The following is a 23,290-nucleotide window of genomic DNA, read 5'->3' as shown; positions in this document are numbered from 1 at the left end:
TCTTGCTTCTGCCACAAATTCCCCCAGCTGTAAGCCTTCCAACCTTCTAAATATTCCTTTATATGTGGTTCAGAGTTCTGGGACTATCCCCTGAGCCTGCTTGGTCAGGTATTCTGTATTGTTCCTGATGGAGCTCCTTCATGCTCTTCCACCCGATCCACCATCTTGTCTGTTCTCAAATTATATATATTTCTAAACTTTAAATATTTCAGTTTTCTCATATAATATGACATGTTCTAATTAATAGTCTAGTTGATGAGGAGCTAAAATTATGAAATACATGGATCATCAATTTTAACTTTTTAATTGTGAATTGAGTGAAGGTTTACATAGCAGATCATCAATGTTACAGTCAACAAATCATACTTCATTTCATAACAATGATTGCAATCCCCTCCATGTACCATAAGGTAGCAATACTTACCTCTAATTCAATTTAACTCTTACATTCTTTCCTGTCGTTCACTACTTTCCTGTGGCACCCTCCCTCTTATATATTGCCTTCCCCATCACCCAAGTTAACATGTGTTTAGCTTCTAGCTTGTGAATAACTTTCCCTTTCCTACAACCCTGTGTACTGGTGGCCAGGGGGCGGGGCTGTGTTATTTGATGATGCATGGAGGGGATTGTAATTACTGCAATGAAATGAAATACGACAGGATGAGTGTAAAGTTGATGTTCTCCCATGTAATCACCCCACAATAGAAACTTTAAAAAAAAAAAAAAAAGAAAGAGAGATGATGAAGTTCATCCATCTTATTTCAACCAAAAGAAGAAAAAAAGAAAAGACAATTCACAGAATGGAAGAAAGTATTTGCAAATCACTGATCGGGATGGGTATCTAGAATATATAAAGAAATCTACAATGCAGTAATAAAAATATAAGTAACTCAATTTTTAAATGGGCAAAGGGTTGAACTTGTATTTTGCTTTGTATATTCTCAACAACAATTTTTTTTTTTTTAAATAAAGTAAAAAAATGGGCAAAGGACTTGAGTAGTCACATTTCTTCAAAGATATGCAAGTGGACATTAAAAAAGAAAGAAAAACATAGCCCAATGCCACTGAATGAATTCCAACTCAGCGCAACTCTATAGGGTAAAGTAAAACTACCCCATAGGATTTCAAGACTGTAAATCTTAACAGAAAACTACTACATTTTTCTCCTGCAGAGGCAGCTGGTGGATTCAAACCAAGAGTCTTTCAGTTAACAGTTGAGCCTTTTAACCACTGTGCCACTAGGACTTCTTAAATGGACAATGCTGTTGTTGCTGTTAAGTGCCATTGAATCGGTTCCGACTCATAGTAACCCTGTATAGGGTTTCCAAGGAGCAGCTGGTGAGCTTGGAACACCGACCTGGTGGTTTAAACCAACATTTCAGTCCAGTGCATTATCCCATACCAGGACTCCAGATGGACATCAGTCATTAAGAGATGCAAATCAAAATGATACTAGAGAGGTGGTGGTTGTACACATTGTGAATGTACTAAGTATTGATGAATTGTTCACTTTAAAATAGTTCATTTTATCTTATATGAATCTCACTTCAATAAAAAAAAAATAAACCCACAATGAGATACCACTTCACACCCATTGTTATTGTTAAGTGCCATGGAGTCTTTTCAGACTCTAAGCAATCTATATAGGGTTTCCAAGGCTGTAAACCTTTTTGGGAATAGAAAGCCTCACTTTAATCCCCTGGAGCAGCCGGTGGGCTCAAACCACTGACTTTGTGGTTCATAGTCCAATGCTTATCCCACAGAGCCACAGTACCCACTGTTGGTGGTGGTTGTTAAGTACCTTTGAGTTAGTTCTGACTCAGCGACCCTACATAGGGTTTTGAGAAGCAGCTGGTGAATTTGAACCAACGACCTGCGGTTCAAACGGACCTTGAGGTCCAGTGCAAGTCACACCAGGACTTACCATACCTACTAGGATGGCTATAATAAAAATAAATAAATAATAACAAGCATTAGTAAAGATGTGGAAAAATTAGAACCCTCCTACACAGATGGTATGAATGTAAAATAGAATAGCCACTTTGGAAAATAATTTGACAGTTCCTCAAAAAGATAAACGTAGACTTACTACTTGACCCAGCATTTTAATTCCACATCTACAGAGAAATAAAAACGTTAAATCCCTAAGACAAATTCAACAGTTGACCACACAAAAACTTGTACACAAATGTTCACAGGAGCATTACTCATTAGAGTCAAAAAGTGTACACAACCCAACAGCTCATTAACTGATGAAGGAATATATAAAATACGGTACTTACAAAAACCTACTGCCTTCTAGTCAATTCCAACTCACAGTGACCCTCCCTATAAGACAAAGTAGAACTTTCCAAGCCTGTAATTCTTTACAGAAGCAGCCTGATGGATCTTTCCCCCACAGAACAGCTGGTGGGCTGGGATCACTGACCTTTTAGTTAGCAACCAGGTGCTTAACCACAGTACCACCAGGGCTATATATACCTACAATGGTATACTATTCATCAATATCTCTAAAACATTATGCTAAGTGAAAGAAGTCAAAAACAAAGGACCACATGATTTCATTTTATAGGAAATGCCCAGATTAGGCAAATCCACAGAGACAGAAAGAGGGTCAGAGTGTGGGGAGAAATCCCTCAACATTTAAAGGGTTTTACTTTAGTCCTGGTCTGACGATGTGGGCTAATGCATCAAGACTGCAAAGTCGTTTGAACTGCAAGGTCAGTAGTTCACGCTCATCAGCTGCTCCTTGGAAACCCTACACAGGGTCGCTACAGGTCGGAATTGACTCGACGGCACTTTACAACAACAACAACAACTTTAGAGTAAATGGAAATGTTTTGGAACAAGATAGAGGTGGTAGTTGCACAATATTGTGAACATACTAAATGCCCCTCAATTGTTCACTTTAATTTTATGTTATGTGAATTGTACCTCAATAATTATTTAGTAAAAGAGCAAACAGAGGGAGGGTGAGAGACAAAAAGAGAAAAAACAGGAGAGGGAAAAAGAAAATAGCAGTAAGGAGGTGGGGGAGAGTTCCAATGATTAGCACCAACAATTTAAGTTTGAAAAATCAGAAAACAATAGATAACTTTATTTAAATTATGTATAATATCTACAAAGTCTCTTAAAACAAAAGGATGTAAACTGTTTTAAAATTATACTTCAATGCTGTTGTTATTGTTAAGTGCCATCGAATCAGTTCCAACTCATAGCAACTCTATATAGAGCTTCTGAGGCATTAAATCTTTACTGGAGCAGAAAGCTTCATCTTTCTCCTGTGGAGCAACTGGTAGATTTGAACTTTTGACCTTTCGGATAGTAGCCCAAAGCCTAATCACTAAGCTACCAGGACTCCTTATACTTCAATAGAGCTGATAAAAATACAGGCTTTGTTTTTTTGTTTTTGTTTTGTTTTGTTTTATAGGTTTTCCTTAAATATTCAAATAGCTTACTGAATGTAGTCCCCATTATGACCTTCACAAATCTTTAGAATCTAGAAATACACATTTGCACCTTTACAATAAAGATTTTTATGCTGGCTACACTGGTTGGCAGTTCAAACCCACCAGCCTACTCTGCAGAAGAAGATGTGGCAAGTCTACTTTGGGTAAAGATTTACAACCTTCAAAACCTTAAAGGGCAGCTCTACTCTGTCTTATAGAGTTGCTCTGAGTCAGCTCATGGGCAGTGAATTTGGGGCTAGGAGGTAAAACTTCACAGTCTCAATGACCAAAGGCATTTTAATGGCTTATCAAGATAGAGTCAATGTCCTTGGCTTATGAACACAAGTGCTCAAAATTCCAACTGAAATGGAAGGATTCTTCATCTCCAGAATCAAGCTTACCTCCCCAATACACTGGGTTGATAGGGACAAGCAATCTAGACACTAGCTATCGAAAATGGGGGGATATGAAGACACAAAGTACTGGCTTACAAGCTATCATGTGTGTGTATGTAAGTTTAAGAACAAGGTGGGTAATGTAGAATCCCCACTCAATATTTTCCTCTTCTCCAAATGGATCTGGTTAAAGGGGACGGAGGATGATGTTTATAAGTTTTTTTTGTTTTGTTTTTTTTTTTACAATTTAAAACAAAATTCACATTTTATTTAGATTGCAATAAACTGTACAAAATTGATTTCACCAAAAATACCATAGTGTTTTCTGTATTATTTCTAGATAAACCTCAAAACATTTAATTTTGTAGGTTTTCCAGGTTTTGCTTATAAATCAAAATGAAGCAGTAGATATAGTCATGGGAAAAGACAGAAGAAAACAAATGTATCAGTTATTAGTGTCCATATCCTTTGATTCTGTCTTGACCATGAAACCGAAGTGTTCAGCATATACCTGCCAAAAAAATTTTGGTGTAGGCTCAACAAAGGAACGTAAACAGCAGTAACCAGATGTGGAACAACAATGGTAAATTCTTCCATTCTAACTTTAACTAACTTGTTCCTTTAGGTTCATTTGATAAAGACAAAATCTATACTGAAATCCTTGTTAGACGAGATTGTCTTACTCTAGTAATTCCTTTAACTGTCCGTTACAGATTTTCAGCATTTTTAAAATTCTCACAAGTCAAAGGTCAGTCTTGAGATTCATTGTTATATTAAACTATATTCCTTCCTCCCAAACCTTCTCAAAATTTTATTTCTTAAAAGAACTGTCACTTAATACCTGACAGTTGGATCCACAGTGATAATAAATGTTATGTCTAAAATGATGTAACTAAAACAATTCCAGAGTGCCACAAAAGAGATTACAGAGAAACAAAATGTGGTACTTTCATGCTATCTCCTGGAAGAACAGATGCATCTTCAAAGCATAAGAGTTCAAAGAGAGGCCATTTAAACAGGGAGATTATCAATGGCTAATGTGTTCAATGTACCTATAGACAAAGATACTCAGTCATTAAATGGTCTCCATAGACCTTACAGGTTTTCCTCCAAATATCAAATCTGAGAAAAAAACCTATTTTAAAATAATTTCTTAGGTATTTTCAATGGTTTCTGAATTACCTGTAGGAAGCTCTGACTTAGCTGTGTAGAGTTTGATGTATGTGTCCACCATTAAATCCAGATCATGTTTTATATCAAAATTTATGTTAAGCAAAGCCCCAAGTTACTTGACCTTTGGTCTGTCAAAGTGTTTCTCAGGTATGCTTTAAGATGCCTTCATCCATGTTTATAAGATTTTATGATTTAATTGTGAATAATTATTAGCAGGATTAATTGTGATTGTCACACTGTAATTATAGAAGATGTGAAGCTAAAAAGGAGAATTAATTAATCTTTCATTTCAGGAAAAGACAATACCAGGACCATTAAGAAGGAAGACCATGAGTGGAGCATGAGATACCTACCTAGAAAAGTTAAGACTAAACTGCACCTGACCCATGATATGGCATTTTCAATTGCCTCAATACGCATGGGAAAGCTGGACAATGAATAAGGAAAATGAAGAACTAATGTCTTTGAATTATAGTTTTAGTTAAGTACACTAAATATACCATGGACTGCCGGAAGAAATAACAAATCTATCTTGAAAGAAGTACAGTCAGAATATTCCTTAGAGGCAAGGATGGCGAGACTTCGTATCTCATACTTTGAACATGTTGCCAAGAAGGACCAGCTCCTGGAGGACATCATACTTGATAAAGTAGGTCAGCGAAAAAGAAGACGACAATCAACAACATGGACTGACACAGTGGCAACAACAATGGGCTCAAACATGGCCATTGTGAGGATGGTGCAGGACTAGGCAGTGTTTCATTCTGTTGTTCACAGGGTTGCTATGAGTGAGAACCAACTCAATGGCACCTAACAACAATGGCAGCAACATCAGGAAGGACCAGTTCCAGCAGAAGGACATCATGCTTAGTAAAGAAAAGTGAAAAAGAGGAAGACCCTCAACAAGATGAACTGACACCAGTGGTTGCAACAATAAACTGAATTATAGCCACGATTATGAGGACAGCAGTGTTCCACTCTGGGGTCACTATGAGTTGGAACCAATTAAATAGAACCTAGCAACCTAACAAGAAAAAGAAGAGATGGGGAAAATAGGTTATAAAAGGAAGAAACGGACAGGGAAAGAAGGAACCAGAGTGGATATGGAAGAGGAAATGGGGCAAGAAATGGGAAAAAGGATGAGGGCTAGGAAAGGAAGGCAGGACAGGAAACCAAGAAAATGAAAATAATTATCTTGGCAAGGTCCAGACACTTTCATAAAAGGAAGAAAAGCCTAACAGCAATTATATTAATTTTCTCATATTTTCTTCTCTTTCTCATATCATTATTAAAGTACTATTACAAGAAACAACTTCCCAATACACAACAACAATTTAACATCACAGAAAATTATCACAATCATACTTTTATTACAATAATAGCTACAATCAGAAATTTCCCAAGATCTAAGTAAATCCAAGAAATTCTCCAATTTACAGCAAAAGTGGCTTTGGGAATCATCAAATTTCACATCAGAACAAGTTAATATCCACACATTTAGCACTGCATGCCAACATGATAAGACAAAAATCAAATCTGTACCTAATAATAAAGTATCAAAACTGTTGTTGTTAAGCGCCTTTGAGTTGATTCTGACTCATAGTGACCTATATAGGGTTTCCGAGGAGCGGCTAGTGGGTCTGAAATGCCACCTTGAGCTTCAACTCAAGCTTCCAGTCCAGTGCTTATCCTACAGAGCCACAACAGGGCTCCATTTTATTACACCACACACAAAATAATATCTTGAGTGAGTCTGATCATTTAAAAAACAACAACAACCTATTACTCAGCATGCAGAAAATACAAAAAAGGTTGGTAAACTGAAAAACAACTAGCAAGAGAGTAAACCATTTTCCAAGTACTCTGTTGTTGTTGCTGTTAAGTGCCATTGTATTGGTTCCAACTAATAGCAACCCTGTATAGGACTTCCAAGGAGCAACTGGAGAGGCTTGAACTGCTGACTTTGCAGTTCAGGGCATTAACCCACAATGCCACACCTCTAAGTATCAGTAAACTGGTAAACTTAGATCTTATACACTAAAACTTCCTTATGAAAAACTTAAAAAATAAAAGTTATTTTTAACAGTCAAGTTGCTGTAACACGAGTTTCTGTACTAACTGAATTACTCTTAACTTGCAAATAATGTTTTACCCATATTATTTATCATATATTCTATTTAAAGTTATAAAAGCAAATACTGACCCAATACAAAGCTCATTTCACATAGCTTAATAAAAATTGATTACAGCTGAATCTCAACTCATTAAAAAATTTAAAAAACGACAATACACAGAAGATAGCATAGCACGGTCAAGGCAAATATTAGCCCAATCTGATTCCATAAGAACAGCAGTTAAGAACCCTAGCTAATTCCAAAACAGGCCAAGGAAAATCTAGACAAAGATTTTCCTGAACTCTACTCCTCTTAATCTTCCAAGCACTTAGTTCAGTGCCTAGTTTCTATCAGAAGCAGACTTTTCCTATCCTCTCGCACTCTCTCCTCAAACTTACTGAAAATATAATTGTTATTGTTGTTGCTGTTAAGTGCCGCCGCGTGTGTTCCGACCCATATAGGGTTTCCGAGAAACAGCTGGTAAGCTTGAACCGCCAACTTTGTGGTTCAAACTGACTTTGAAGTCCAGCACATTCACAGCACCACACCAGGACTTCATAATGCTAATGTGCAAATCAGAATGCATTTCTGTGTTGTCAGTGTTCTTAGGTACTGTCAAGTTGGTTCTGACTTATCGCAACTTTATGCACAAAAGAAAAAACACTGCCCAGTCCTATGCTATCCTCACAATTGTTGTTAAGCTTGAACCCATTGCTACTGCCACTGTGCCAATCCATCTCAGTGGGGGTCTCCCTCTTTTTCACTGACCCTCTACTTTACCAATCATGATGTACTTTCAGGGACTGGTATCTCCTCATATACCAGTGATTCGACATATGAGAGCTCCATCTTGTCTTCTAAGTAGTAATCTGGCTATACTTCTTCCAACACAGATTTGTATCTTCTTCTGGCAGTCCATAGTACCTTTAATATTCTTCTCCAACATCTTAAATCAAATGCATCAATTCTTCTATAGTCTTCCTTATTTATTGTAAAGCTTTCACATGCATATGAGGCTACTGAAAATACCATGGTTTGGGTCTGGCACCCCTTACTCCCTTAAGCTCACATCTTTTCCCTTGAACACTTTATAAAGAGGTCTTGGGCAGCAGATTGGCCTAATAAAATACTTCATTTGATTTCTTGACTGCTGCTTCCACGTGTGTTGATAGTAGCAACAAAATGAAGTTATTGACCACCATCAATCTTTTCTCGATTTATCATGATGCTATTTATTGCTCCAATGGTGAGGATATTTGTCTTCTTTACATTGAAGTGCAACCCATACTGAAGACTGTGGTGGTATCATCTGCATAGCACAGGTTTTCATGAGTCTTCCTGCAGTCCTACTGTCATGTTCTTTTTCATATAATCCAGTTTCTCGGCATACAGACTGAATAATTATGGTGAAAGAATACAACACTGGCGCACACCTCTTTGGATTTGAAACCATTTAATGTCTCTTTGTGCTATTCATACTACTGCTCCTTGGTCTATGTACTGGTTCCTCATGAGCACAATTAAGTGTTCCAGAATACTCAAGTCTCTGCAATGCTGGCTATATTTTATCACAATCCACACAGTCAAAAGTCTTTGCACAGTCAAAAAAGTACAAGTAAACATCTTTCTGGTATTCTCTGCTTTCAGCCAAGATCCATCTGACATCAGCTATGATATCACTCATTCCACATCCTTGGCTGAATCCAGCTTGAATCTCTGGCAGTTCCTTGTCAATGTACTGTTGCAGCCTTTTTAAAATTATCTTTAGCAAAATTTTACTTGCATGTGGTATTAATGATACTGCCCTATGATTTCTGCATTCTTTGGGGTCAACTTTCTTTGGAATGGACACAAATATGGATCTCTTCCAATCAGTTGGCCAAGTATAAGCTGTCTTCCAAAAATCTTGGCATAGATGAGTGAGTGCCTCCAGTGCTGCATTAGTTTGTTTAAAGATTTCATTTTGTATGCCATCAATTCCCAGAGCCTTCTTTGGCAATGTCTTCAGTGTACTTTGGACTTGTCCCTATAGTATTTGACTTTTGACCATATGCTATCTTTTGAAATGGAATGATCCCTTGTACTTATCAATAGTTTGAACTTCTAAGACCTGTGGAATTAATATAATATCAGAAAAGTACTGACTAGTTAAAATTCAGAATGGAAAGTTATGACAGAAAATCACAAGCCAATTAGAGATTACAAAGTGGTATTTTACCCATTATTTTAAATTCACTGTAAATGCTTTCATCAAAGTGATTTAGAGTTTAATGAACAAAAGAAATTGACCATGAGCCTATCAATTTAATTTTTTTCATTATTAATAAACACTGAGTGGGAGAAAAACAATTTTAAGAAGTTGTTGTTAAATGCTGCCTAGTCAATTCCAACCCATAGAAACTCTACACACAATAGAATGAAACACTTTCAGGTCCTGTGCCATCCATACAATTGCTATGTTTGAGCCCACTGTGGCTGCATCTTGTTGGGGTCTTCCTCTTTTTTGCTGATCCTCTACTTTTCCAAGAATAATGTCCTTCTCTAGGGAGCCAAAATGTCATCTCCTCCCCACTCTTCGAAAAACCACATCACAATTCACACCAAAAGACAGGAGAGAAAAAAAACACCCTGGACAACTAAAGTTTGGGTTCTTCTGTGGTTATCAAGTGCTGTTGAGTCAGTTCCCCCTCATAGCAAACCTGTATATAGCGCTTCTAAGGTTGTAAATCTTTATGGGAGTAGAAAGCCTCACCTTTCTCTCACAGAGCAGCTGATGAGCTCAAATGTGAATCTTGTTGAGCAGTCCAGTGCTTATGCTACAGAGCCAGAGCACTTTTAGTCCCAGTCTTTTCATCAATTTGGCATGAACTGGAGCCAATCAAAACCTCTAAAAGAATCAGAGCTTCTTTCAGAAAACCAATCTGGAGTAAATGATCTCTACCATTCTTTTCAGAATTAAGGGTCCAGATGATTTCTTTTGTAACTTAGGACTCTACTGTCCTAATGCTACTACTGTCCAAAATATTAACTTACACATATTAGAAAAACACAAGCCTTCATATTCTTAGTTATGAGGACACATAAACACATGTAATCACTTGCAGAGTCAATGACTCAGTGGTGTATGTAGTGCACACCCATATTTTCACTTAAGGTACAGAAAATACATCCTACCTGACACTAATAACACTAGTTCACTCGACAAGTAGTTAATGCACATTAACTGGTAAATTTAAAATACAAGTTAGCTACCATGCCTGAGGACTAGTAATCTGACTTGAAAGAAGTGATCACAAGCACAATTTTTCTGCTCTTCAGCAGTCTTCATACTTAGTGAATTACATCATTCTGACTGTTCCAGTCATATGAAATCAGGCTGATGTTTCCCACAGAAACAATAAAGTAACAGGGCGTTCCCACAAACTTCAGAATTTATAACCTCCTTGAGTTTACTGTGTGGAAAAGGGGCAAACAACATAAAAGTGGCACAACTTTGTGGAGCATTAAGGATTTGAATGGAAAGAGTAGAGACTGATAAATAATTTCAACACCAAATGAAATATTTTTATGATTAAGTAAACACTGGAACAGATGCCTTTACTTAGGGGTTCTATTCAAATCTTTAAGAAGCAGATTATTCCTATTTCAGCACATAAAATGGAAACAAACATACCAATGCAGATTGTAATTTTATACAGAATGTGTTTTCCTCAGTAGGCTATAAGCACTATGAGGATAGAAACCACTTCTGTTTCATTATCACTGCACTAAGTAGAGTGATAGGTCAAAGTCATAACCAGGATCTGTTGAATGAATGCAGCCAGATTTGCAAATTATTATATGAGATTAGCATATTATGAATATTAAAACAAGAATATTATGAATAATAAAACAAGAATGACAAGAATAACATAAAAAGGAAAACTAGGGACAAAATCATATTTATTTATAGTTTTTATATTTATAAATATACACCCAAAATTCTAAATAAATGAATAAACAGACAAAAAGCGAGTTGAATGAAAAATTGAGGCTAAGCCCAAACAATCATTCTGGGCAACTACATTCATAAGCAATTTAAGCTTGCTTCCTGTAGCAAACTTCTTTATCTTTATCTAATCAAGTTCTGGTCAGCATACAGGACTAATTTTAGTTCTGGTATGGCTCTGTGGGTTAATGCGTTGGACTTCAAAGTAGGATTGAATTACAAGGTAGGCGGTTCAAACTCACTAGTCGCTCCTTAGAAAACCTACACAGGGTTGCTATGGGTCGGAACCAACTCGACAGCATTTACAACAACAACAATCCTATATGGGGTCACTATGAGTCAGAACCTGCTCTACAACACTGAACAACAACATCATAAGTTTCTTGGAGTTATGGTAGGGGGGCAAACAGTTAAGGCTGGAGGTTTGAGTCCACCCAGAGGCGCCTAGAAAAAAGGCTTGGTGATCTACTTCCAAAAAGTCAGTCACTGAAAACCCTACAGAGCAGAGCTCTATTCTTCCATGGACTCTCCATGAGTCAGATAATTCCATGACAACTGGTTAATAAATTTCTTAATGTCATAAAACTTTCCCTCTTTAAAGGCTGACTGGTTTCAAGTTTAGGGAGATGGATGGATTCATGAGCCCATCCATGAACACTGACCTACTCACTGGGGGCTAGAGTTAAGATTGAAGCAACTAACTGGTCTGAAGTTGGGGGACCTAGCCTGAATGGCTTGCTGACCAGAACTCGATCAGATGAAGATAAGGAAATGTGATACAGGGTGCAATAAATTGCTTATGGATTGTTGTTGCTGTTATGTGCCATGGAGTTGGTTCCTACTCATAGTGACCCTATACAGGGTTTCTGAGGCTGTAAATCTTTACAGGACCAAAAATCCTCATCTTTCTTCCGCGGAACAGATGGTAGTTTCAAACTGCTAACCTTGAGGTTTGCAGCCCGATTCGTAATATTGCTATCAGAGTTTGTTGTTGTTGTTGTTGAGTGCCGTCGAGTCGGTTCCGACCCATAGCGACCCTGTACAGGGTTTCCGAGGGTATAAATCTTTATGGGAGTAGAAAGCCTCATCTTTCTCCCGTGGAGCGGCTGGTAGTTTCGAACCACTGACCTTAAGGTTCGCAGCCCGATTCGTAACCACTATGCTACCAGAGCTCCTTACTATCAGAGTAGTTACCCAAAATTCCAACAGAAAGGGAAGGATTTGTCCTATCAAGGATCAAGTTTACCTCCTCAGGGTTGATAGAATTTGGCTAGCAAAAATGGGGGCTATAAAGGCATGAGGAGTTCTAGTATGTGGCACTGTGGTATACTACAAGGTTGGTCTGAACTGCAAGCTCGGCGGTTCAAGCTCACCAGATGCTTTTCTGAAACCCTATACAGGGTCACCATGTACCAGAACCAACAGGACGGCACTTACCAACAACAACAACAATAAAGGCACAAAGTGGCTAACTTACTAGCTTTCATGAAAGTGCTTAATGTCAGAATGAGGGGGGTGAGATAGAATCCCCACTGAATAGTTTTCTTGTCCAGATAGGTCTGGTGAATAGGGATGGGAGATGAAGGGGATAGGATTTTATAATTCAATTGTGAGTAACTGTTATCAGGATTAATGGTGACTGTAACAACTATAAATGTAAAAGAGATGTTAACTAAAAGGGGGGAGCAGTTATTTGCCATTTCAGGAACAGAGGAGCCTCGGACCATCAAGAGGGAAGAGAATGAGTGGAACATGGGATCCTAAATAAAAAAACGAAGACAACAGAGGAAATGGCAGCACAAGACTAAAGCCCATGGACTGAGAAAGGCTGTGTGCCTGCAGGCAGGAGGCTGGCTTGGAAAATGTGCCCTTTGGACAATTGGTGGCAATGGTGGTATGCAATGGAGTCTTCAACTCAAAGCAATCCTGACTTGGGTTTCTGAAACTATAAATCTTTATGGGAGCAGAAAGCCTCATCTTTCTCCTGCGGAATGACTGGTAATTTCCAACTGCTGACTTTGAGGTTAGCAGCCCGACTCATAACCACTACATTACCAGAGCTTCTTTTTAGACAATTAAACGAATATATATTTTCAGTGTGGTAAGTGTACATCAAAAAAAAAAAAGGGGGGGGGTAGAGGTGATACTGTTAACTGATGGTACATGTAGGGGATTGTAATCATTGCAATGATTTGTTGAATGCAAACATGATCTGCCCTGTAAATCTTCACTCAATTCACAATAAAAGCTTTAAAAAAAAACCTTTCCCTCTCATATTTACAAAATGATTAATACAAATGTTGTTGTTATGTGCCGTGGAGTCTATTCCAACTCATAGCAACCCTGGTACAGGGTTTCCGAGGCTGCAAATCTTTACAGAAGCAGAAAGCCTCATCTTTCTCCCGTGGAACAGCTGGTAGTTTCGAACTGCTGACCTTGTGGTTCACAGCCCGATTCGTAACCACTAAGGTATAATAATCTACTGGAAGGAGAAAATGGAGAAGTTACCACTCATACCCTCCCCGACCAAACTGTAGAATGAAATATTGGTGGTGTGCTGTAGAGTTGGTTCTGACTCATAGTATCCCTGTATAGGGTTTCTGAGGTTGCACATCTTTATGGGAGCAGAAAGTCTCATCTCTCTCCCACAGAGCAGCCAGATTAGAACTGCTGACCTTGCAATTAGTAGCCCAACATATAACCCACTATTCTACCAGGGCTCCATAGGATGAAATATTGTTGTTGTTAAGTGCCATCGAGTTGGATCCGACCCATATTGACCCTGTATAGGGTTTCCGAGGAGCGGCAGGTGAGCCTGAATCACTGACCTTGCAATTTGATGCAATATTTTTGTTGTTGTTGTTGTTGTGTCCATCGAGTCGATTCCGACCCATAGAGACTCTGTATAGGGTTTCCAAGGAGCAGTTGGTGAGCTTGAACTACCAATCTTGCAGTTCAAACAACTTTGCAGTCTGACGCACGCATTAGCCCACAGCGCCACACTATTGTTGCTGTTGTTGTTAAGTGCCATCGAGTCATTTGCAAGAACATACTATGATTGTTGTTGTTGCTAAGTGCTGTTGAGTCCCATGTTATCAATCAGAAAAGAAATGAGAAAGAGGATGTAAAACCCTGTCAGGGACCAAGATCATGATGATGAGCTACAGTATAAATAAAGCATTCAGACCTGACTATAGTTTCCAATGAGTTATTTAAAGGAGAGTTGAGGAACAGGCCAGAGAGTGGTAAGAAATAACATAAAAACATAGGGAGTTAAAAGTAGTTAAAAATACCCTTATCTCTAACTTTGCTGTTCTCTTCTATTTACCAATCACATCTGATTGTATACTAAAAATGTTCAATTATAGCTTCCTGTATTTCATGAAGAATATTCTATACTATGGTAATTATGCAAAACTCCCCAAGTACATAAGAATTGGGCTGCTAATCTCATGGTCAGCAGTTCGAAACTACCACCTGTTCCATGGGAGAAAGATGAGGCTTTCTGCTCCTGTAAACAACCTTGGAAACCCTGTTCAGGTTCACTATGAGTTAGAACCGACTCCACGACACTTAACAACAACCACCTTTCCCAAATGTCAAGGATACACTACTACTCATATAGGACTACTACTCATGTACATCACTGTACAGTATTTGTAGTATGTTTAAAATCTGGTGAAGCTTTCTTATTTCAATGTAATTTTTTTTAATTGTGAACTGAGTGAAAGTTTACAGGGCAGATCATCAGTTTTACAAATCATACACCCAGTTTCATTACAATGGTTATAATGCCCTCCATGTACCATCAGTTAACAGTATTACTCTCTATTCATTTTAGCTTTTTTTTTCCAAACACCCAGGCATATATAATAATTTACACCACCAAGAGCACATTCTGCAAGTCTGCCTCCTGAACACCAGCTCTCAGTCCCTCTCTTCCCATGAATGTAGAATCCTCAGCTGCTCCCTCTCTCCATGTCCCCATCTCTACCTCCATCTCTGGTGTCACTGTTTCTCTGGATAAGGTCCCGCATTCCACTTGGGCTCTTTTCCCTTGATGGTCCTAGGGGCCTCTGTTTCTGGACTGTAAGATTAACTAATCCCTCATTTTTGTTACAAAAGTTCTACCTTTACAATTGTGACAGTCACAATTAGTCATGAAAACAATTACTATTGAATCATAAGAATCTTATCCCCATCTCTTTTTACCAGACCCATCTAGACAAGATGAAAACTAATCAGTGGGGACTCTATCCTCCCTCACACACTCTTACACTAAACTTCCTCTTAAAACCTTGTAAGCTGGTCACTTCAGGTCTTTATCGCCCCCTCATTTTAATTAGTCAATGTCTAAATTGCCCATCCATATCTACCCTGTGTACAGAGGGAATAGTATTGATACTTGCTGTGAAGACTCCCTCCTTCTCTGTTGGTATTTTGAGCTACTACCTCCATGAATATATGTCAAGTTCATTAAATTGTAGTAACTTACCCTCATTTCCTTTCTCAAAAATTGTTTGTTTTTTATTGTCCTCTAGTCGAGTTCAAGCTCACCAGCTGCTCTGGGTGGGAATCGACTTGATGGCACTTAACAACTAGTGGAGTTCTGATCATCAACCCTATCTGCAAGTTTGGGTGTTCTTGTGCATCTCCTTTCACTTCACATCAGCTGGATGCTTCACTCTCAGCTCTAGCCCTCCGTGACTATGTCCCTATCCATGGGCTCAGGTGTCCCCAGGTCTCACCACACTTTGGACCACCCAGCCCTTCCTCTTTTCTCTCATCTCCATGTCAATGGGAGTCAATGGTCTGTGGTCAACCCATTTCTTCATTGCTGCCCTACCCCCTCTGCCACTCACCGGTTGACCAACGTGGTCATCAGCAAACTGACATGCCTGTTCATGTGTTCCCTTTGAATTTCAGTCTTAGAGTGGGGGTTGTCCTGAAGGAACTTGACTGCTTGCCTTGATGGCTTCCCACAGAACAACATGCTTATTCTTACAGTAGCTAGTCATGCTGACATTTTTGTTTTGGGTTTTTCCTGATGATCTTTCTTTGAAGGTGTATCTTCTATTGCTCTAGCTGTTCCAGGATGGTCTGCCTGTCCTTTCTAGTGGGAATGTCCCACCTCAGAAGGTTCAGATTGGGGCTCAGGATTCCACCTACGGTCCTATACACTGCAAAGGCTCCACAACAGGCCTATTTCACCGGGCAAGTTCTAGAACCCCTTTTAGGTATTCCAATCAGTTGTAGGCTGAACACGGGCTTATAAGCTTTCTCTAATCATGTTTCCTGACTTTCCTTTCTATCCCACTCGAGTGTCTATTTTATAATAGTTGTCAAGGGAAACCAATATTCATCAGATAGTCAAGCATCTTAGTATTACTTCCCCTCTTCAGACTATGCCTCCATCCCTGCATCACAGAGCCGTGTTGCTCCACGGTTGAGCATGCATCATTATTTACCTCTGTCCCATTTAGCCCATGCAAACCTTAGTGTTCCCCTATCTACCTTGTTCTTCCACACCCTCCCCTTGCTTATGTTTGTCCCCACCAACACCTGAACTATGTGTCTGCTCCTGCCCTGTGCTCTATCGTTGCCTCCTTCCATCTCCCCCAAAATCCCCTACTCCAACCCCACTTGTAACCAACAAAGAAAAAAATTTTTCCTCCTTAGTATGGGTATCTTTTCTTAAGCTTTTATAATAACAGTTTATGCCATATTTGTCCCTTTGAAACTGACTAATTTCACTCAGCATAATGTCCTCAAGGTTTATCTATGTTATGTGGTGGCTTGCAGCTTCCTTGTTATTCTTAAAGGTAGCATAATATTCCATTATGTATATGTACCAAAGTTTGCTTATCCATTCTTTCATTGATGGGTACTTAGGCTGTCTCCATCTTTTTTGCTACTGTGAATAGTGCTGCTATGAACATTGGTGTGCTCAATGTAATTCTTACGAAGCATTAAACATTCAACTCCTTAGAAAAACAATTCCTAGTCAAAGTTGTTAAATGCCATGGAATCATTTTCAATTTATAATAGCCCTGTATAGGGTTTCTGAGGTTATAAACCTTTTTATGGGACTGGAGAGGTTGGTGGGCTCAAATCGCCAACTTAGTGGTTCACAATCCAGTGCTTATCCTATGGAGCCACCTCGCTCCCAAAGTCAAAGCAGTCCCTAATGAATTTTGTAAACTGTTTCATTATACAACAGAGAAAATCAAATGTCACTAAGATTTTGTAGTAGAACTTAAAAGAGTTTAATGATATAAGGAAAATACACATTCCCAAGGAAATGAACAGAGTTCACAAAAAAAAAACTTCTTCCAAAATGTTTCCGTATCAGCCCTTCCATAGTTCACAACTATTCTTGATAAAGGCAAACGCTGTACTAACTGTTGTTGTTGTTGTTAAGTGCTGTGGAGTTGGTTCCGACTCATAGCGACGCTGCACAGGGTTTCCGAGGCTGTAAATCTTTACGGGAGCAGAATGCCTCATCTTTCTCCCGCAGAACCTCTGGTAGTTTCGAACTGCTGACCTTGCTTGCGGTTCACAGCCCGATTCGTAACCACTACGCTACCAGAGCTCCTTGCTGTACTAACTAGACATCAAAAAATCTTTCTGAAAATATTTTTAAAATGCTAACCGCTTAGACTGAGTGACTCATTATGTATTGTATCAAATACAATCCGCACAAGAAAGGGCTCTCATTGTCTACCACATTATTAACATTTAGTAAAATGCACAGCTCATTCATAAATCTGACTGGTATCTCCATTTACGAAAACATAAGTAACCTGTATTTAAGTCACTATTCAAGCTGCTTTTAAACTCTGGCCTTTCAACTCCAAAGACAGGAAAGCAACTCCTGAGAAACAGCAAGAAATGGCTTGCCTTTCTATTGCTTCTTCAAGCAGATACTAGAACCAAATGTCAGATTAGATGCTACATTATATATATACTGTCAAATTTATTAAAATAGAATGTCTGACAGAAAAGATACAAGAAGCACAAACCATAAAAGATAAGACTGATAAGTTCAATAAGTTAAGTTATGAACTTTTCTCACCAAAAGACTGATGAAATGAAGACATGTGACTAACTGGGAAAGAATATTTGCAATCCATAAATGAATAATTGGTATCTAGAATATGGACTTCTGGTGTGGCGCTGTAAGATAAGCACTGGACTGCAAACCACAAAGGTCAGCAGTTCAAAACAACGAACTGCTCCTCGGAAATCCTATACAGGGTCACTACAGTCCAAATCAACTAGATGGCATTTAACAAGAATCCAGAATGTATTTTTTAAACTCTTAAAATCAGTGAAAAAAAGAGAAACCCAAAATAAAAACAGGAAAATAATTTGAATACATATTTTACAAAAGAAATTCAAATGATCAATGAACATATGCAATGATGCTCAACTTAGGGAAAAGCTAATAATAACACAATACTAGAGAAACCATTTCTACATTGGAAAAAAATGTAAAGGTCTGACAATATTAATTACTGGGGAGGAAGTAAAGCAACCTAAACATACAGTGCTGGCGCTTGACTCAGTAACCACAAGATTTACCATTGCCATGAACAAATCAGTGACTCAAATACTGGAAGTATTTGTATTAAGCACCTGATAATAAACAATCCAGAATTCTGAGAACATACGCAAACTACTGACAAACACAAATTCTGGTCCTGAACTGGGTCTAATCTGACTCAGCAATACAAAAAACAGAAAAAACTTTTAGTCCTTATCCAGTTTATCAGGTTTTTTTGTGCAATACAAAATATTCAGGTATTCATTTCCTCCTAGAATACTGATGACATCATAAGTGACTAAAATTTAATGAGCTATCATCATTCAAGTTATAATAATATTTCAGTAAGAATAAGTAATTTAAAATGGCATTACTTTAAAACTTCTGACCAACTAAGAGGGGCAACATGGTGTAACTGATACAGTATTGAGATTGGACAGAACTAAGTTCAAATACAGATTCTATAAATCTTAGTTAAAGTATACAACCTCTCTGATCCTCAGTTTCCTCAAAAAATATAAAACAAAACAAAAACATGCATACCTAATCACACAAAATCTATCTACCTAATCACACAAAAGTTCATGGAAAAATAGAATTAAAGATATGCATTATATATTATATACGCTATCTTTAATTCCATTTTTCCAATAGCTTTTTGAAGCCCCTTTGTATTGTGAATACTGAGAGTATGTAAAATGTTTAACGCTGCTTGGTACAGCAGTATATAGCCAGTGTCAGTGCCTTTCTCTTTGTAAATCTTGCTACTCTAACCTAAAAATTTTTTAACCTGAAACCATAATCCTCAATTGACAAGAAAATACTACTCCTTAGGTGCCACCAAGTCACTTCCAACACACTGTTGTTGTTAGGTGCCATCGAGTCATACCAACCCTATGTACAACAGAACTAAACACTGCCCAGGTCCTAGGCCAACCTCACAATTGTTGCCATGCTTTGAGCCCACTGATGCTGCCACTTTGCCAATCCATCACGCTGGGGCTCTTCCTCTTTTTCTCTGACCCTACCACACAGAGAACTATAAACAATAAGGTGAAACACTGGGCCATCCTCACAATTATTCTTATGTTTGAGCCCATATTTGCAGCCACTTTTGTCAATCCATCTCACTGAGGGAGGGGCTTCTCTTTTTCACTGACCGTTTACTTTACCAAGCATGATGCCATGCTCCAGGAACAGGTTCCTCCTGATGACATGTCCCAAGTAAGTGAAACAAAGCCTCTCCATAATTTCTAAGGCGTATTCTGCCAGTACTTGTTCTAAGACACATTTATTTGTTTGTACTTCTAGCAGCCCAAGGTATATTTAATATTCTTCACCAACACCATAATTCAAATGCATTAATTCTCCTTGATCTTTCTTATTCATTGTCCAGCTTTCACATGTATATGGTGGTGGTAGTGGTGGTTATGTGCCATGGAGTCAGTTCCTACTCACAGGGACCCTGCACAGGATTTCAGAGGCTGTTAATCTTTAAAGGAACAGAAAGCCTCATCTATCTCCTGCCGAGAAGCTGGTACTTTCGAACTGCTGACCTTGATGTTCACAGCCTAAGTCAGCTACCAGAGCTCCTCACATGTATATGAGGAGACTGAAAAGACAATGGCTTGGGTCAGCTGCAGCACTCCAGGAAATTGTATGCTAGAGTTTATAAGATCTTAACTTCTTTCTCTTAAATCAAAGAATTTTTCCCATAAGCTTATAGATTCTGGAAAAGAGGACAGACTTTTACTTGGTTTTGTGGTACACAAGCAGGGATTCTCAAACTATGTGGGAAGCTAAATTCAGGTGACTTCTAAGTTTCTTTTAACTCAATGTTTTTTTATTCTAAAGAGACTATCTGATTATTAATGATAAAGGGGTGAGTTTGTGGAAAAAGTTTACACTTATAATAGTCTACATTTGAAAAACCTCAACATATTTGACAATATAATTAGAAACAGGAAAATTTTACAATACTGGCATCTACACCATGAATATTATACACATCTACACTGTTAAAAATACTCAGAAAGAATTTTAATCACTGGATTAAACTTCTGGGGTCCTCACTTTAAATAGAAAGAAACAAAAACACAAAGTAACATTTTCCAGTCAGAGAAAGCTGAAATAACCAGCACTGATGAGAATTATCTATAGACCTAGCATTATTTTACCACAACACTGTTACTGTCTTCTTCTAAATTAAAAGGAATAATAAAACCTTTCAGATACACATAAGATGCCATAATGAAGGAATGAGTCTTAAGTACTAAACAAATGAAATAATGCTCTTATATTCACATTTAATTATTTTTCCTTTGCCTTCATTTGTAAAATAACTTTTTTTTTTCCTTCAGTGAGGCCACAACAGGTTAATAAGTGACTTTCAAACCTGCTGTGCAGTGATCATGATGTTCCCTAAAAACCAAACACTGGGAAAACATTAATTTTCCCATTTCCCTAAATATAAAGTAAGTACCTACCCATCCTCTCTCTGGATCCTAACGGACTCCAAGTTGAGACCCTCTCTGGGTTTCTGCCGCCTTTTTCAGTTTCAAGCTGGGATTTGCTGGGTAATTCTAGATTTAGGATGGAGCGAAGATTCTAAATCTGTGTTGAAGTCTGAAGTTCTTGAGAATGAGCTATGATCATCTACTAAACCTGAGTTAGAAGAAGAATGAGATGGTGATCCAATCTGAGACTGACCAAATTACATGCCCCAGAGAACCCTTAGGAGCTCTGGTAGTGTAGTGGTTAAGAATCGGGCTGTGAACCGCAAGGTCAGCAGTTCGAAACTACCAGCTGCTCGGCAGGAGAAAGATGAGGCTTTCTGCTCCTGTAAGATTTACAGCCTTGGAAACCCTGCTCAGGGTCGCTGTGGGCCGGAACCGACTCGATGGCACTTAATAACAACTAAATATAAAACACATTATTAATACAACACACAGTAGGCATTCATTAAAACTTGAGTAAGTAGCAGAATAGATGAAGGCCAACTAAGAAACAATAAATTATGAAATTCTATTTGAAGAATATAAGTCAATCAGACAATGTAATTCTCCTGACTTTGGACATTTCACATTCTCTGATATAAGAGAATACAGAAACTTGCAGTTTAACTGAACTGGAAAGACTAAGTGCTCTGTTTTTTCCACCATGGTACCTGACAAAATTTCAAAGAGAAACATTCATTGTATCCAAATTCTCAAATACTGTATAAGAGTCCAAGAAAGAGACAAAGCACTAGGAAGTGAGGTAAGAACAAAATATATTTAACAGTCAATTGCCAATCTGGTTTTAAACATCTCAAGGTGTCTAAAAACTCTTAAAATTTTACTTTTTAACACACAGTGTATTTTTAGGCCCAGCCACATTTTTAAGAGACAGTTATGCGTGGCAACATCACAAAGGTCAAAGATCACTGAGACAGCAAATCAAATAAATGAAATACCACTTGACACCATACAAAAAAGAAGAGAGACTGTTTTTGAGGCCCAGGTCCACTATAAAATTAAGTCTCCACCCAAGAAACAAACAAAAAAGGCAAGATAAACATACCTGGAGAACAGACATTGTGAATAAAAACATCCCCAAAACTCAGTCACTCACTATCTTATTTCACTGCCTCAGGAAGAACGAAATCAATTTCTCACGCCCCCAGCTCAACCTCAACTTCCCATCCCTCACCGTCTTTAGTAAAATCTGGGTCTCCCTCCCCAACATCTTTCACCTAGTTTCCACCGACCCTCACTCTAACCAGAATTTGTGTACTGCACCTATCTTCCAGTAGGTTATCAGTCTCAATTCGAACTCATTTTTCCGCATCCCAACTGCCCTCCGCCCCTTCAACTCTGATCTCACTCCGACCCTTCTCCCAAAATCCACCCCAGGGCACAGATCTCTGGGTGCTTCCCCTTTCCACCCCTCATCACCAGTTCTTTTCATCCTCCCAGGTTCTTCCCTGGGCATCCTCCCCCATCCGTCTCCCAATTTACGGACACCCCCCGAACTCCGCCTATTTTTTCCCCTTCCCCATAGGAAGGCCCCCTCACCTGAACGCCGTAACAGCTGCCGTCCTAGAAGCCAAAAGGTGCTGGCGCCGACCGGCCGCCCAGGCTCGGTCTCCGAAGAGCTCCTGACAGCCCCTAGGGAAAGCGAACGCCACCGCCTCCAACTCTGGCCGCCCCAAGCCAGGCCGTCACCGTAGACACCGCCAGTACCGCAGCCGCCATGTTGAAGTCCTACTTCCCTCCTCCTTCCCCTCGCGGTTCCGCCCCTTTGGGCGTCTGACGTCATGGCGCCGCGCTCCACCCGCCCAGGCCAATGGGAGGGGCAGACCGTGACACTGCTGACCTCTCTCGCGCTGAGTTCCGTCTGCATCCTGGGGCGTTGCAATTACAACGTGTAAATTCGATGGACCTATGGAGGAGGAGAACGGGTCACTAAGAGAGTAAAGCGTTAAGATTGGAGAGGTGACCAAGGCTGGACAGCCGATAGCCTTGAATAGCTAAGGAAAGCACGAAGATTTAACAATGGATCCTACTTGGAAATCAGGATGCCTAGCTTCCGGTCCCGACTCAGGCACAGAGTACGAGTCTTAGCCTCTCTAAGTTTAATTTTAC

The 23,290-nt window shown here is 38.9% G+C and overlaps 1 protein-coding gene across 3 annotated transcripts in view; it reads right to left on the bottom strand.

Annotated features, from left to right (window-relative positions):
- Positions 1 to 22,950, bottom strand: part of UBAP1 (ubiquitin associated protein 1) — a 62,965-nt gene extending 40,015 nt beyond the window's left edge. The window contains exon 1 of one of the 3 annotated variants that reach the window (XM_006863043.1): positions 22,721 to 22,950. The gene's annotated coding sequence lies outside the window, so the exon portion shown is untranslated. The remainder of the gene's footprint in view (positions 1 to 22,720) is intronic. The other 2 variants (XM_006863044.1, XM_006863042.1) reach the window with 2 other exon arrangements.
- Positions 22,951 to 23,290: the final 340 nt, after the last annotated feature.

This window comes from Chrysochloris asiatica, unplaced genomic scaffold, assembly GCF_000296735.1.
Source record: "Chrysochloris asiatica unplaced genomic scaffold, ChrAsi1.0 scaffold00053, whole genome shotgun sequence".
Lineage (NCBI taxonomy): Eukaryota > Metazoa > Chordata > Mammalia > Afrosoricida > Chrysochloridae > Chrysochloris > Chrysochloris asiatica.
This window is presented reverse-complemented; position numbering and strand designations above follow the sequence as displayed.